Source organism: Anabrus simplex, chromosome 4 (genome assembly GCF_040414725.1).
Source record: "Anabrus simplex isolate iqAnaSimp1 chromosome 4, ASM4041472v1, whole genome shotgun sequence".
In the NCBI taxonomy this organism is placed as follows: Eukaryota; Metazoa; Arthropoda; class Insecta; order Orthoptera; family Tettigoniidae; genus Anabrus; species Anabrus simplex.
Genome location: NC_090268.1, coordinates 167,278,317 through 167,293,752, shown reverse-complemented (window position 1 = coordinate 167,293,752; position 15,436 = coordinate 167,278,317).

Sequence of the window (15,436 nt, the reverse complement as noted above, 5' to 3'; positions counted from 1 at the left end):
CACACTTCACGAACTTCTTCCCAACCTCCCGCAGAATAGTCTGTGTCACGAGTCTCCATTGACTACTGTGTGAGCTTCCAAATCATTTTTAAATAAAAGGTTATAGGATTTTCCGACTTCACATTGGTAGGTAAAATTATATTCTGTGACGTTCATAGCAAAGAGTTGAGTGAAATTTGTTTTATAACCCCCCCCCCCCCAAGTAGTAATTATCCATTCAGCTAAGGAAGTTGACCAGAAAAAGAAGAACACTTGTGAACCATGCATCCCATATCTGCGTGAGAGACATTAGAGGCGATCAGAATACAAGTGTTGTATGTATGTTTAGTCATCAGCCTGAAGGCTGGTTGGATCCTCAACAGTTGCGCCATGAGCTGTCATAGATGGCCTAGGCATCACTGAAGAGGCATACTAGGGAAATGAGGAGTGAGGTAGTTTCCCGTTGCTTTCCTCACCGAGCCAGAAGTTGCTATTACATATCAGTCTGCCAAGCCCACTGAAATGCATGCACCAACCGACCCTATGAGCAACAGTTTCACACCATTCATAGCAGGGACTGGCTGCGTAAGGAATGGCATTACTAGCGTCGCTCATACCTCAGTCACTTTCATTTTGTCAAAGCCAAGGATAAGACAGAGACAGGTGAATGAAAGTAACAAAATTGCTCTAGCCCATACCAGAAGACTTAGTACAGTGTAAACACTAGGTCCCGCCAGCAAAGGCATAAGTCCAAAAATTGTTTTTTAGAATACAGTCGTATTATACTCCTCAGTAGGGGGATTTTGCAGAGGACTAGCGAATGAAGTCCATAATTGAGCTGTTGGTCTTCAGGTGGCAGCACTTTATATGACCACTGAAGCAGGTGCTTATTATTTCAGAATACAAGTGAAGCAAGTCTACACACCATGATATGTTTCGATGTTTTGTTGCTATAACACTAGTTAATCATTACTACGGATAGAGGAGATTGTTCGGAAGAAAATGAAGGTAGGTTTTAAGACTGATGTTATTTGTCATCCGGGAGATCGTGGGTTCGAATCCCACTGTCGGCAGCCCTGAAGATGGTTTTCCGTTGTTTCCCATTTTCACACCAGGCAAATGCTGGGGCTGTACCTTAATTAAGGCCACAACCGTTTCCTTCCAACTCCTAGGCCCTTCCTATCCCATCGTCGCCATAAGACTTATCTGTGTCGGTGCGACGTAAAGCCCGTAGCAAAGAAAAGAAAAAAAATATTTGTCATATGAAATCATTTCCTGAATATTTAGAGTCATTATACCAGAAACGAAGATCCTGAAAAGAAAATTAAACGCAGATTTGTCTACCTGAAAAATGGAAATGTAGAGAAATGTAAAGAAAAATAGGAAACACCATTGAAAGAGATATTCTATTACAATGTTTTTGCGACCAAATTTAATCTCCAGCTAGCAAATGTACCCGTGCTTCGTTACTGTATTCTACATTGTATACGGATATCGAAGTAAATACTGTATGTGTAGTAAATAAGAGTGTTTTAAAATTGCATGTCTCTTAGCGTTATCCGAGAAATACCATGGGGAGGTCCCCATACGTTGTTTCCAATGTAAAGTGTGGGTTGCGGAGTTGTGATGATAACGGCAGGCTCACTTGCCTTCTGCCATTCACAATCGACTTGAAGTTTACATTGTAATTACAGGCTCCATTGCCTACTGCGCGGTCACAATCGATTTGGGGAGTTTTCATTACAACGGTAGGCCCCTTTCCTACTTCCAGACAGATTACAATTGAGGAGTTTTTATTGTAATAGCAGGCAACTTCCCTACTACCAGTCAAAATTGAGTTGTGCAGTTATAATGACAGGCCTTTTTTCCTGCTGCCAGCCAGCTTACTGCCAATTACACAGAGTTGGTGAGTTTAATGAAAATGGCAGGCCACTGTGCCTAATGCTAGTCACATTTTAGATGGGTACATTCGTTTATAATGGCGGGCACCCAAACACAATCGGGTAGGGGAGTTTTGAACAAAACTGCATGCTCCCTTGCCTTCTGCAAGTCAAATCCAGAAGTGAATTATTCATTACAATGCTAGGTCCTCCTTACTAATGCCAGTTATACAGGAGTTGGAGAAGAACCCCATTCCTACTGCCAGTCAAAGTCGGTGTGGGGAGTACTGATTACAATAGCAGACACTCCCTTTCTCGATCACTACAAATCGACATCAAGGGATATATATAGATCGACATTCGAAAGTACGTGCATCCGCTTTACTAGAGCAAGATCACAGTTACAACACGAAATTTCACTGTGTGGTAAAAACCTGATGCCTTGTACCTCAATAAAATTGCTTGGCATTCACATCTGCAGCAATTTAAAATGGAATAAACATGTTGAGGAAATAAGGTGTAAAGCATACAGAGTCCTGGGATTCATCCGCAGATCTCTACTGGGAGCCAGGAAGAAAGCCGTTCAGACAGCCTATCTGTCATTAGTACGGCCAATACTGTTGTACGGGCTTCCTTCCTGGCACCCTACTACAGTGGAGAACATGACGAAACTAGAGAGAGTTCAACGCCGAGCAGAACGACTAATTACTCAACACGGTCATTTAAATACAGCCAGGTCACTGCCCTCCATAACATCCCTCTGTAAACAAATAGATATTACTTTCCTGAGAAAATCCCTCGCAGGTAACATTCATATAAACCCTTTCAACCGCTTACAGCTGAACTATCGTTCCGCTCAAAGAGGTCGAGGTGTGTCCCTTTTCCCTCCATTTGCAAGAACAGCATCATATCAAAGTGGCTTCTTTAGTCGTTCTGCTCGGTTGTGGAATGAACTCCCACCGCAGATAAAAGAACTACCTGCAGAAAATTTCTGTAAAGACGTAAAACGGATGTATATATAACGAAACCCTCTGTACAAAACATAATTTATCTACTGTGAGAATGTTCAGCATGAGTGGGAGGATGGATGAAAGTTATGGGGTCCCGAGTGATTGAGACGGTAAATGTGTATGAGTGAGCCGGCCTAGCTAAAATATATGTGGGGTTTCTAGAGAGAGAGAGAGAGAGAGAGTGTGTGTGTGTGTGTGTGTGTGTGTGTGTGTGTGTGTGTGTCGTCATGACTTGAATGTTGAACAGGTCTTGTGAGTATTACTGTATGTAAATATGCCTATGTAATTATTTTAACTGTATATAAGAACATCATGTAGAATGTAATTGTATATTTGTATATTATAATTTTTAAGTGGTGATGGAGGCACTTTTGTGTATATGGGGCTATGCCCTTTCTCCATTCACCATCCCTAAATTGTAACTACAATTAGTGGAAAATAAATAATAATAATAATAATGTTTACAATATTGCAGACCTTCATTTACAGATTAACTGCTGCTAAAGGTACGTCATATCGAAAAAGGATTGTACCATAAGACGCAGTATTTAGCGGCCTAACTGGCTGGTCCTATGATATTTTCTCGCATCTCATCTATTCATGGGTCAGATTGAGTTAAAAACGTTGAATAGGTTGAAATTTGTGTAAGATTATCTTACATTGCATTAATTTTCGGATAATTATGTGACATAGCATTTGACTCACATATGGGTACTGGGTGGGCCAATGTTCGTGTAGAGTTTAATGATTCTATCTTTCCTGTAAGTGAGTGAAAGTATGAATTATGCATGTAAAAAGTCCAAATTTACTGAAAATCGAGAAATACAGACGAATATAACGTATAAGGGATACAGATACGACAAAAAGTCATAAGACCAAGGTTGACGATCACTCCAAATTGAACGGAGATTGTGCCATCCGTTATGTGATAGGACTTCACCTGTATCCCACGAAAGACCTCGAAACGAAGGCCTGCACCATCATTAAAATTGCCTCCGAATTTCGATATTCTTCGGGGATAAAAAGTGAAAAATTTACAGATCTTGGAAGTTTTCCGTCCGTTACAGGCTAAAACGTATAATTTTGCCAGATTTCAATTTTCTTGTTCGTCCGACAGATTAGGCCACAATCTGGATTTTGGATGGGGGGGGGGGGTAAAAATTAGGACTTTCAGGAAACTACACCAAAAATATGCAGATCTTTATTACCCCTCAAACAGGTAGCTGTACGAAAATTTCCCCAAAATAGTAAATATACAGGCACACACAGTCGTTACGATTTTATTTATATAAATAGATAAGGATCTGCTCCACGTACACCACCTTTTGGGCTATGTCCGCTGGAATTAACCTGAAATTAACCGTTCATGATGTCTCATTTATCAATCCTCCTGTCGAAAAAATGCACATGAGAAAAAAAATTAGAAATGGATATCCATCAAGTTTGGTCGATTTCTAGTCAGTAATGTATATATTGTGGGAGAGTAAAATCACCATTTCGGTTCCCTATAAACCCCAGTCCATTCCGGGAATTTGACATTAAAACCTACCCTTGGACAGGTGGATGCTAAATATAAAGTTTGGTTCAAATATCTTCAGTAGTTCTCAAGTTGTAAGAAATACGCTTTACACGCACCCGCTCTTGACTTAAGTCCGGTGGGACTTGTAGCGAAAAACTTTCCGTTAATGATATATCCCTTATTAATCCTGATATCGAAATGATGCTCATGAGAAAAAGGTTTAGAAATTAATTTCCATTTTCCATTAAGGAAGGTAGATTTCCATTATGTTTGGTTGTGTATATTTTGAGGGAGTGCAAAATCACTGTTTCCGTTTCGTATAAACCCTCAGTCAGTTCAGGGATTTAAAACGAATATTTGCCCTAAAACCTACCCAAGGACAGGTGAATTCTAACTATGAATTTGGTGGAAATGTATCCAGTAGTTTTCAAGTTATAGAAAGACAGACAGACAAACAAACAGACAGACATCAAAGCTAAAAAATATGCAGATGGTCATTATTATATCTGAAACGGATAACTGTACGGAAATATCGCCAAAATAGTCAACGTACAGACACACGGTCGTTACGATTTTATTTATATAGATAACATAAAAATTTCAGTGGAACAGAATAAAGCTAAACTGATGCCCCTGAAGCAGGAAAGAGAAGTGCACTTAATAAGAGCTGCTCGGCGAGAGAAAATTTAAAATTAGATGCAACTAATTTTACAGATGAAAGTTATGCTTGCTCAAAAAGACGTAGATGCTGAAGACAATGATGGATTGTTGTATGTGTGAACGTGTAAAGAAATTTGATCAATACAAGAACTGTGAATGGAAAGATGGGTATGTTGTACTTTCAGGATGCATTTCTTCAGTTACAAAATTCATGTGGAAATGTTATGTTGTGTAGTGAATGTTTTTTAATAATTTACACAACTGAAGCAAGTCCATAATTTCTATTTCAAAAATTATAATGACTTCAAATATTTATTCTGTGTACTGAAATTCACATGGAAGGAGTTAAGTACTATTTTTTCTTTGCAAACAGACCAAACCTAGATTTGTAAAATATATGCCGAGTTTTTTTTTATTCCCATACATCTAACTCCCAATGTCACAAAAACAGTTTATCTGGATTGACACCACTTGTACTCTGAACGCCTCATATCATTCACCCAGAAAAGTAGTCCGTGATGGCTCTGCTATTTGGAAGCAGAGGCACTGTACCTAAGCAGAAGTGGGAAATCTTGTACAAGCTTGCAATCCAGCACACGACTTTGGAAAAATGTATAGTGGACATTTTAAACGATTCGGTGACAGTTTTATATCATCACTTATACTACTCGTAAATGATAAGTCGGGGTAGTGATTCCTTTCGGTGCAATATTTTCAGTTATCACTGCCTAAATTATAAAAAAAATCAGGATCCTTGTGCGCATTCACTGTTTGTGAACTGATGCCTTTTTAAAAATATATAATTGATAAATGCTTATTTTAATACGTAAAATCGACGCTGCCTAAAATATATTTTAAAACATTTTACATTATTTCACCGGGCGAGTTGCCCGTGCGGTTAGGGGCGCGCGGCTGTGAGCTCGCATCCGAGAGATAATGGGCTCGAACTCCACTGTCGGCAGCCCTGAAGATGGTTTTTCTGTGGTTTCCCATTTCCATACCAGACAAATGCTGGGGTTGTATCTTAATTAAGGCCACGGCCACTTCCTTCCCATTCCTCGGCCTTTCCTGTCCTGTCGTCGCCATAAGACCTCTCTGTGTCAGTGCGACGTTAAAGAATAAAACATTATTACAAGGTTAAAAGTGTACAATAGCATCTCCTCTGTGGACATTATTTTTCAGATTTTGAACATGAATCTAAAATGTTTAAATACCACCTAAAAATCCGACGTCTAACATAAAATATAAATTTTAAATTTCACTGACATATTTTCATTTTCTCGTCGATACTCATCTTAACCAGTGGAAAACAATCTTAGTTTAATCTTATCTTATCCTTGTTAGGACCCTTAAAGCATCAGTTGTCGTCATAATTTAGAAGAGCTGAAAGAGAAAACTCCGACATGAAAAGTGATGATGATGATGCTTGGTGTTTTAAGGGGCCTAACATCGATGAAAAATGATAATGTCAACGTTTCACTAGATTCGAGCGACAGTTAGGGAACTCATTTTCATGATTATCAAGGGCAAACCTCTGTGTCTTTATAAGGAATCATGAATTCACAAGTTTCTGTTCATACCTAAACTGATTCTGAATTCAGAGCGCGTATGAATGACATCCATTGTCCACAACACCGCGTGCATGTACCACCCGGATCACTGAGAAAATAAACAAGGAGGAGGAATTCTATAATCAGACAACCTCCATTTGCGATCATCTAGTCAGAGTGGAAATAAAGAGACTTACAGCGCAAGAAGTACTCTCAGTTCGCACTTCACTAGACTCCCGGAGAGTGACGACGAGTTAGAGTGATGTGACCAGCAAACACGAACGTGTTATTTCCCTCTAATTGTGGAGGTCTATTGTCTGTCAGAGGGGAGAAAATAGGAGCAAACGTAACAGGTTCTCTCTCGATATTTCCTGGTAGTTTAAAATATTTTGAGTTTTATTTTTGACTGTACAATAGCAGTTCCTCTGCGGACATCATTTTTCAGATTTTTAAACATGAATTATGCATTACAACACCGTCAGTAGATTTTGATTAAGCTGTTCTGCAGGTAAAAAGGAGGAATTAAAGAAGCCTAAATTTTTGCCCGACTCCTTGGCTGAATGGTAAGTGTTCAGGCCTCCGGTTCAGAGGGCCCCGGATTAGATTACCGGCCGGGTCGGGGATTTAAATTGTGTATGATTAATTCTTCTGGCTCGGGGACTGGGTGTTCGTATTTGTCTCAGCACTCTCCCCTCTTCATATTCATACAACACATCACACTACCCACCACCACAGAAAAACGCAATAGTGATTACATGCCCCCACATAGGGTTGGCTTCAGGAAGGGCATCCAATCGTAAAACAGGGCCAAATCCACATGTATGACATAGTTCGCACCCAAGACCCCGCAAATGTGGGAAAAAAGTGGAAGATGAAGAAGAAGAAGCAGCCTATATTTACTCACTGCTGATGCAGAAAAGAGAATCAGGGAGGGAAAGACATGTAAATTTTGTCGTGAAACTTTTCACAGTTGTAATAGCGTTGTCTGCATACACCGAAATGATACAAAATATGGAAGTACTGTCACCTAATGAATGCCTGCGTTCCTTTAAACCTTATATTCTCCCACTGGCAGAACTTGCAAAGTTTAAAGATGACAACAGCACAAATATACTACATATATTTAGGGGGAACGAAGTAACGTTATCAGAAAGGTACAATACAGGGAATAGTGACTTTTGGTAAGAAGTCGATAATTTTATAGATCATAGCGAAAGAAATCACTTCAAATCTGCATAATTTTCGAGCATATTATTTGATATTATACGGTACATATATAAAGTATGTTTTGCTATGTTAGCTATAAATTAAATAATAATAAAATAATAATATAATATTCAAGTAGCCCCCTTGGCTCAGGCGATAGCGTACCGGCCTCTCACCGCTGGGTTCCGTGGTTGAAATCCCGGTCACTCCATGTGAGATTTGTGCTGGAGAAAGTGGAGGTGGGACAGGTTTTTCTTCGGGTACTGCGATTTTCCCTGTCATCTTTCATCCCAGCAACACTCTCCAATATCATTTCATTTCATCTGTCATTCATTAATCACTGCCCCAGAGGAGTGCGACAAGCTTCGGCAGCCGGTACAATTCCTAACCTCGCCGCTAGATGGGACTTCATTCATTCCAGTCCTGATCCGGTCGATTGACTGGAAACAGGCTGTGGATTTTCAATATAATATTCAAGCCTACAGTAATAACTTTCCGCCCTAGTAAGAGAATTCGGACAGGTAAAATCTGAAGGTTTTTTGACCATTAGGCCTAACCTTCCCAGTATTAGTCACGATGTAGTATGGATTATCCACTGTGCCCCCAGGCCTTCCGCCCCATTAGGTTTTATTGTGTTCATGTCATGGGATTGCTTGGATGGGTTCAGCACTCATCCCTATTTGTCACTGGCCTATTTTCTACTGAATAGTCTATTTAATTTCTCTCTAGGCCTAGTAGTATGAGATTCTGATCAGAATTGTTCTCTTTCCTGGATCCTTCTGATCACAGTAAAATCCCTGTGGGATAAAGACAGCGAGTGTCACCGATGTAAAAGCTTGTAAGCTTCTACGGTTTCCTCTTCCCACTCCTGCAATTATCTAAGAACGTGCCTTATATTTTAGCCTTTCATTGTCTTAAAGGCTATTAGAGCTCGATTAGAGGATTTCCATACCGCAGAGTTGGCAACTCTGAAGGTAGGTAAGAAGCGAGTGGATCTATAGTAATCAATGAAAGTCCAAGTGCAAAGGTCAATACAGGTAGACATAAAAATGACAATAGATATGAACTGATGAGGCTCTTAAACACAGTAGAAACATAAAACTTGGTTTGAGAGAACCCCTACACAAATCATAAATTTCAAAAGTTTCTGAGGGGATCGAACTAGATACTGGCATTTGGGACTCAGAAGCAAACAGCATTACTATGCAAATGTAATTTGTTTCACTCACTAGGAAACTTAATTTTGACCAGTGGTTTTCGTGAAATTCGACATTATTATGATCACCTGATATACCCATAATATTAAAAGAAGCGTGTTGACAGACAGGGCTGGAGGGAGGAGCAATGCACGTGACACTGCACGGTGTTGCATTCCTTTCTCCTTCCCTTCGCTTCCAGATCACTTGTTTGTTCGTTCAGACCGCTGTGTTCCGTCCGTTGTATGTAAATCGGAAGTGAGAGGTTTGGCAACATGAGGCGACCAGCAGGCTTAACTCCAATGCAAACGCAGTGGGTCCGCCCTCGTTTCCATGGAAATCATACTCCCTACTCCTTTCCCACCACACAGGCAGACAGTAAACGGACCACCCTCTAAGATCTGTCAGAATGCACCTTTTATTATTATGACTGTAGTATCCTATAATGATATTCGCCTTACGTCCCATTAACTACTTTGTTACGGTTTTCGGAGACGCTGAGGTGCCGGAATTTAGCTCCGGAGGAGTTCTTTTACGTGCCAGTACATCTACCGACACGAGGCTGACGTTTCTGAGCTGCTTCAAATACCATCGGACAGAGCTAGGATCGAACCTGCAAGTTGGGGTCAGAAGGCCAGCGCCTCAACCCTCTGAGCCATTCAGCCCGGCTGCAGTCAGGTGCTGAGAGGTCTGTACGGTTATCTAGAGCCATGCATTCTATACTGCGTCCCATAACTGTTGAAGGGGCGGGTGGCAGAGGAGACAGACGGCGATTGCGATGGTTTCCACAGACGTTCAAAAAGATTAAGATCGGAGCTGTTCGGGAGCCTGAGAAAAACTTTAAATTCTTTACCGTGTTTTTCAGGCCCTGTGCGGACACTACTTGTCGTGTCAAAGACGCATTATCGTGTTGCAAGATTCCATCCTCCCGAGGAAAGACAGTCATCATTTACAGGTGGACGTGATTGCCAAGAATAAATTCATAACCAAATCGATCAAGAGTACCTTCTACACGGATGATCGGATCCGGAGAATACCACGAGAACATTCCCCAGATCTTAGCATTGCCCCCACCACCTTGTGATCGTCCAGCAATGGTTGCAGGCTGTTGATTCTCCGACGTTTCTCGCCGGACACGCTGACGTCGATCCATTCTATGCAGCTGAAATCGTGACTCGGAGAAGGCTACACGCCACCAATCAGTAACGATCAGGCCGCCATTTTGTCGTCTTTTTAGTTTTCTCAGAATGCTGATATAATGCAGGAGACATCATTTTCACCCACACTTACTGGGCCAAATATTTTTCTGGGGATTATTGTATAGGCTTTTGGGCTTATGTCGTGTCAAGAAAATAGGGTGAAATTCTTTACGTTTCGCATAGAACTGTGCTCTGCGTCATCAGAAGAAATCTCGACTGTCCACGAGAAGGGCTTCTTGTTTAAGAATTTCACCTTATTTTCTTGACACGGCTTAAGCCCAAAAACCTATACAGTATCATGTCTATAAGTATGGCAACAATGTCATTTCTTGTTTTTCTCAAGTTTTATCTAGTGATCTGCCTCCAATGATCAAGGATTCTAATGCGTATAATGTTTCAGGTCTAATTAGTCATCAAGAGAATGTCCCTCTCTGCACAGGTGACGGAAGGCCCCTGAAGTAGTAGAGGGTTAAGAGTTACACCTTCCAATATCACGGCACTGACTGGGACAAAATACTCAACTATGTTTACCCAAGAAATTGACCTTCTAGGCTACTCATTTCTGGTGTAGGCTGGTTGAACCTCAGGGCCATTTGCCGATGAGAAATTAGAAATATCGTTTGTAAATTTTTCGTCTTCCTGACGGTGAATCGAACTTACTACTTTACGGTTGAACTGAAAACGCCTTTATTACCTCAGCTTGGCACTCCTAAATAATAAAAATACATTTCGAATGACTATTAGGCTAATGACAGAGGAGTGCGACATGCTTCGACAGCCGGCACATTTTCTCTCCTCGCCGCTAGATGAGGGCTTCATTCATTCCATCGACCCGGTCGAATGACTGGAAACAGGCTGTGGATTTTCATTTTCATTAGGCTAATACTTTAGGATAGTCCATATAGCTCAGCCCCTTCCACCACGCTGAGCAGTGTCTGCTGTGTAAAGGAAACCGAGTGCTTATGTGGTGGAGGATGGCGTTGCCCAGGTGGCCTTGAGCCTACGCAATAAATAATCCACAATTAAGATCCCACGCTCCAACTGGGAATCAAAAACGGCACCAATTAGGACTGGAATTCCTGAAGCCTAAGAAAATCAATTAATTACGCAAAGAGAAACAACCATGCGATCAGTATAAGAATATACGGTTTTAGGCCTTCGCATCTTGTGGAGTTACAGTTAAGTGTGATGGCCAGTGGGTTGCGAGCCGCAGTGTGGGTAGCCAACTCCGAAAGAAAATAACAAGAGCGGCTCCTAGGAATGAGTTGAATATCTTATACGTGCGTAGGCTGGACAACCCCTCTCAGATTATTATTTTTTCATCAAGGCCAGTGCAGTATAATGCGGGCTATATTGGCGGCCAGCCTGGGCTGGTCTGCAGCCTGATATTGGAAACAGCGCGAGGGGAAGAGATGGATGGCTTTCTGTACTGTTTATGCGCCACAGTCAGGAAACAGCAAAACGGAAAAGAAATTGGAAATTGAGCCGGACTTGGCTAGGGTGGGGAGGCAGGCAGGGAGGCCCGGTGAAGCCAATTCAATACGGGGCGACCGACAAGCGGCGAGGCATGGACCAATCTTCCTCCGAGCCCAAATGGTTTTCAGTCAGCTGGCTGGCCGAATGTAAGCGCTAATATCGTGTTCCAATTTCAAACCCATAACCGAGATAGCAATGGCATAGGCTAATAGTTTCCCGAACAAGTGGCTATAGAGCTGCCTGCAACTCCAAATGGACGCTGTACAATAACAGTATCGAGAGGAGAGAAGGGCGAGCCTGGCATTTAGCGGCTTATTCAATTGTGTAACGTAGGATACGTATGTAATGACATGATTGTACGAGACCCTGAGGCTGCATGCCACACAAAATAATCGATAATATTACAGGCCAGATTAGTCAATGTCCCGGCCGGAAACTCAATTAATGGCGAACTGCACTGTACAGAACTGCAGCACCGTCATATTTCTTAACCTATTGTTGGCATTCCTCACCAGATAGCAGCAGCCAGTATATTCTCTCACTCTTGCAGCGAATCTGGCAGTAGGTAGGGTATTATAACTCAGCGCGGGTAAAATTTGAAATGGAATCTTAAACAATGAATTAAAAGCTTCTAAGTACTGACTTATTTTAATGTAAACCCGACCACACAAAAATTCGGCGGCGAAGAAAGATTTAATTATATACATTTTTATCACTCCAACATTACCTTTCCTGGAGGTTCGTCTTATTCCTAGAGACATTTTGTCATTAAAGTTGCTGATTTACGAATAGTTATAAAGACCAGTCTTTTTTTACGATTGGCTTTACGTCACAGTGAAGTCCTTAAAGTTTCTGAGTTAATAATAATTGTAAGAACCAGTCAGCATATCACCGTTGAGTAGGGGGCATCGCAGAGTCTTGAGGAAAGCTTCCGTCAACAACCAGGACACTACTTTGCTGGTGAATATGTCATCCTATTTTTGTAGTACATGTCGGTTCATCCCTAACAGATTACTGTAGACCTCAACGAGAGTTGTAGAATTACCCTAGCCTGCCTAAAACTAATTCTAAGCAATTAGTTCCCTTGGTTCTTGTACTATCAGAAGACAGGCTGCAGCAAAGAGTGAAAAACGCAAGTCGTCAACATTCCCTTTTCGGTTTCCAAACGATGCAATTATGAGGATCAGGGGAAACTTTCTGAGAACTTCAGCTCTATTAGAAGAGCCAGCACCGAGCTCGATAGCTGTAGTCGCTTAAGTGCGGTCAGTATCCAGTATTCGGGAGATAGTAGGTTCAAACCCCACTGTCGGCAACCCTGAAGATGGTTTTCCGTGGTTTCCCATTTTCGCACCAGGCAAATGCTGGGAATGTACCTTAATTAAGGCCACGGCTGCTTCCTTCCCACTCCTAGCCCTTTCCTGTCCCATCGTCGCCATACGACCTGTCTGTGTCGGTGCGACGTAAAGCAACTTGAAAAAAAAAAGCCAACATAGAAACAGCAATCACCTCCACCACACTCGTCTGAAAGAATACCTCAGCCAACTAGAGACTAGTACAGATCGTTCTACTGTTGAGAGTACTTCTTCCATGACAGTGGGAAGTGGTTAAAGTCTGTTATATCTCCTTGGTCTTCTGGGCAGTGAGGGATGTCCAAGAACTTGATCCTGTGTAGATGACCGGGATAATGGAGAACTTACCATACGTCCAGCTGGGTGGAACCCAAAGGATATCTAGCTCCAGACCAGACTGATAAATGGACGCAGTAAAGTCCTTAAAGATGCTAAGGACGGAAGAAGGCATGTCGGAGGTGAACTTACGGAAACGGCACTTTCTATCTGACATGGACTTCTGTGATTACGACGAACTGCAGACCGCGCAGCAACTATGCTGCTGTACTTTGCATCTATTAAGATGTATAGTCGTTCAAAAAATGAGTACATAGTATTATATGTTCCTCGCGTTTAATATCTTATCAGACGTCATATCAAAATATAATTACCTCCCATGTGGTTTCAAACATACCTGCAGCTTCAATTGATTCTGAAAAGAGTGTACCTGCGAGCAACTTGTACAATAACATGGGCTCATTCTCTTTTCGAGTGACTGTACAGTAAAGGAGTTCGTGCTAGCTACATCCAAACGTTCTCTAAGTGACTAGATATTAGACAACAGCTGTGTGATGACATGTAGTTTAGTGTAGACAGTTTCGATGAAGTTAGTACTTGTCCGACTCGTTGACTTAATGGTCAGCGTAGAGGCCTTCAGTTCAAAGGTTACCGGGTTCGGTTCCCGGTCGGATAGGGGATTTTAATCGCGCCCGATTACTTATTCTGGATCGAGCGAGTTAGCCATGCTCATAGGGGAGTGCAGCTGTGAGCTTGCATTCGGGAGATAGTGGGTTCGAATCCCACTGTCGGCAGCCCTGAAGATGGTTTTCCGTGATTTCCCATTTTAACACTAGGAAAACGCTGGAGCTGTGCTGAATTAAAGCCACGGTCGATTTCTTCCCACTCCAGCCTTTCCTATCCCATCGTCGCCATAAGAACTATCTGTGTCGGTACGACGTAGAGCAAATTGTAAATCATTTCTTCTGGCTCGGGGACTGGCTGTTTGTGTTTCTTCAAGACGTTCCTCTTCATATTTCGAGAACACACAACACTACTAATCGCTGTAGAACACGAAATAGTGGTTACATACATCCGTATACGGTTTTAGTCAGGAAAACAGAGCCAAATTCTGATGTGCGGCACAGTTCGCGCCCGCGAGTCCAAAGATATGGAAAAAGCGGTAGGAGAAGAAGAAAATTAGTTTAGTACTTCAAACTCATTGGCGCCATGTATGTAATTTAAAACTGCACTGTTTCCCATTACTTTGTGATGATTTAGGCTATTTGAGTAGGCATAACAACAATGATTTTCTTGGGTCGCTGCAGCCACCTGTCTCATTTTGGGTTTTGCTTGCTTGTTGTTTAAAGGGGCCTAACATCTAGGTCATCGGCCCCATTTTGGGTTTCGGCTGGCGGTTTAAAGCGAGACACCCATTCAGAAATCACTTAATTTTTCAGGTGAAATTCCAAGCCGCAGTCGACTAGAAAGCGAGCATCTAGGCCAGTATGATATTCACGCCCACCTGTTCATCTCTGATTAGGCACATAAAATTCGAAATTAATAATGTAAAGGAAAATCACAAGTGTCGACTGAAGTCATACGTAGAAAGTAACATGAAAAGGAACACATGAGAAGCACATTGACAGCTATGTGTGAGAAGGGAGAGTAATAGAAAGAGACAAGGAAAAGCGAAACCACTTTTCTCTTTGCAAAAAATCAGTTGATCATAAATACGTCTCCCGGTCATGGCCATCCATCAACGGCTGCTAATTTTACATGGCAACCGCACATAAGACATAGCCTGCGCGGTTGCTAGGTAACACTGTCTGACCATCCATCCACACCTTACATCACAGCCTGCGCGGTTGCTAGGTAACATTGTCTGATCATCCATCCATACCTTACATCACTGCCTGTACGGTTGCTAGGTAACATTGTCTGATCATCCATCCATACCTTACACCACAGCCTGCGCGGTTGCTAGGTAACATTGTCTGATCATCCATCCATACCTTACATCACTGCCTGTACGGTTGCTAGGTAACATTGTCTGACCATCCATCCACACCTTACATCACAGCCTGCGCGGTTGCTAGGTAACACTGTCTGACCATCCATCCACACCTTACATCACAGCCTGCGCGGTTGCTAGGT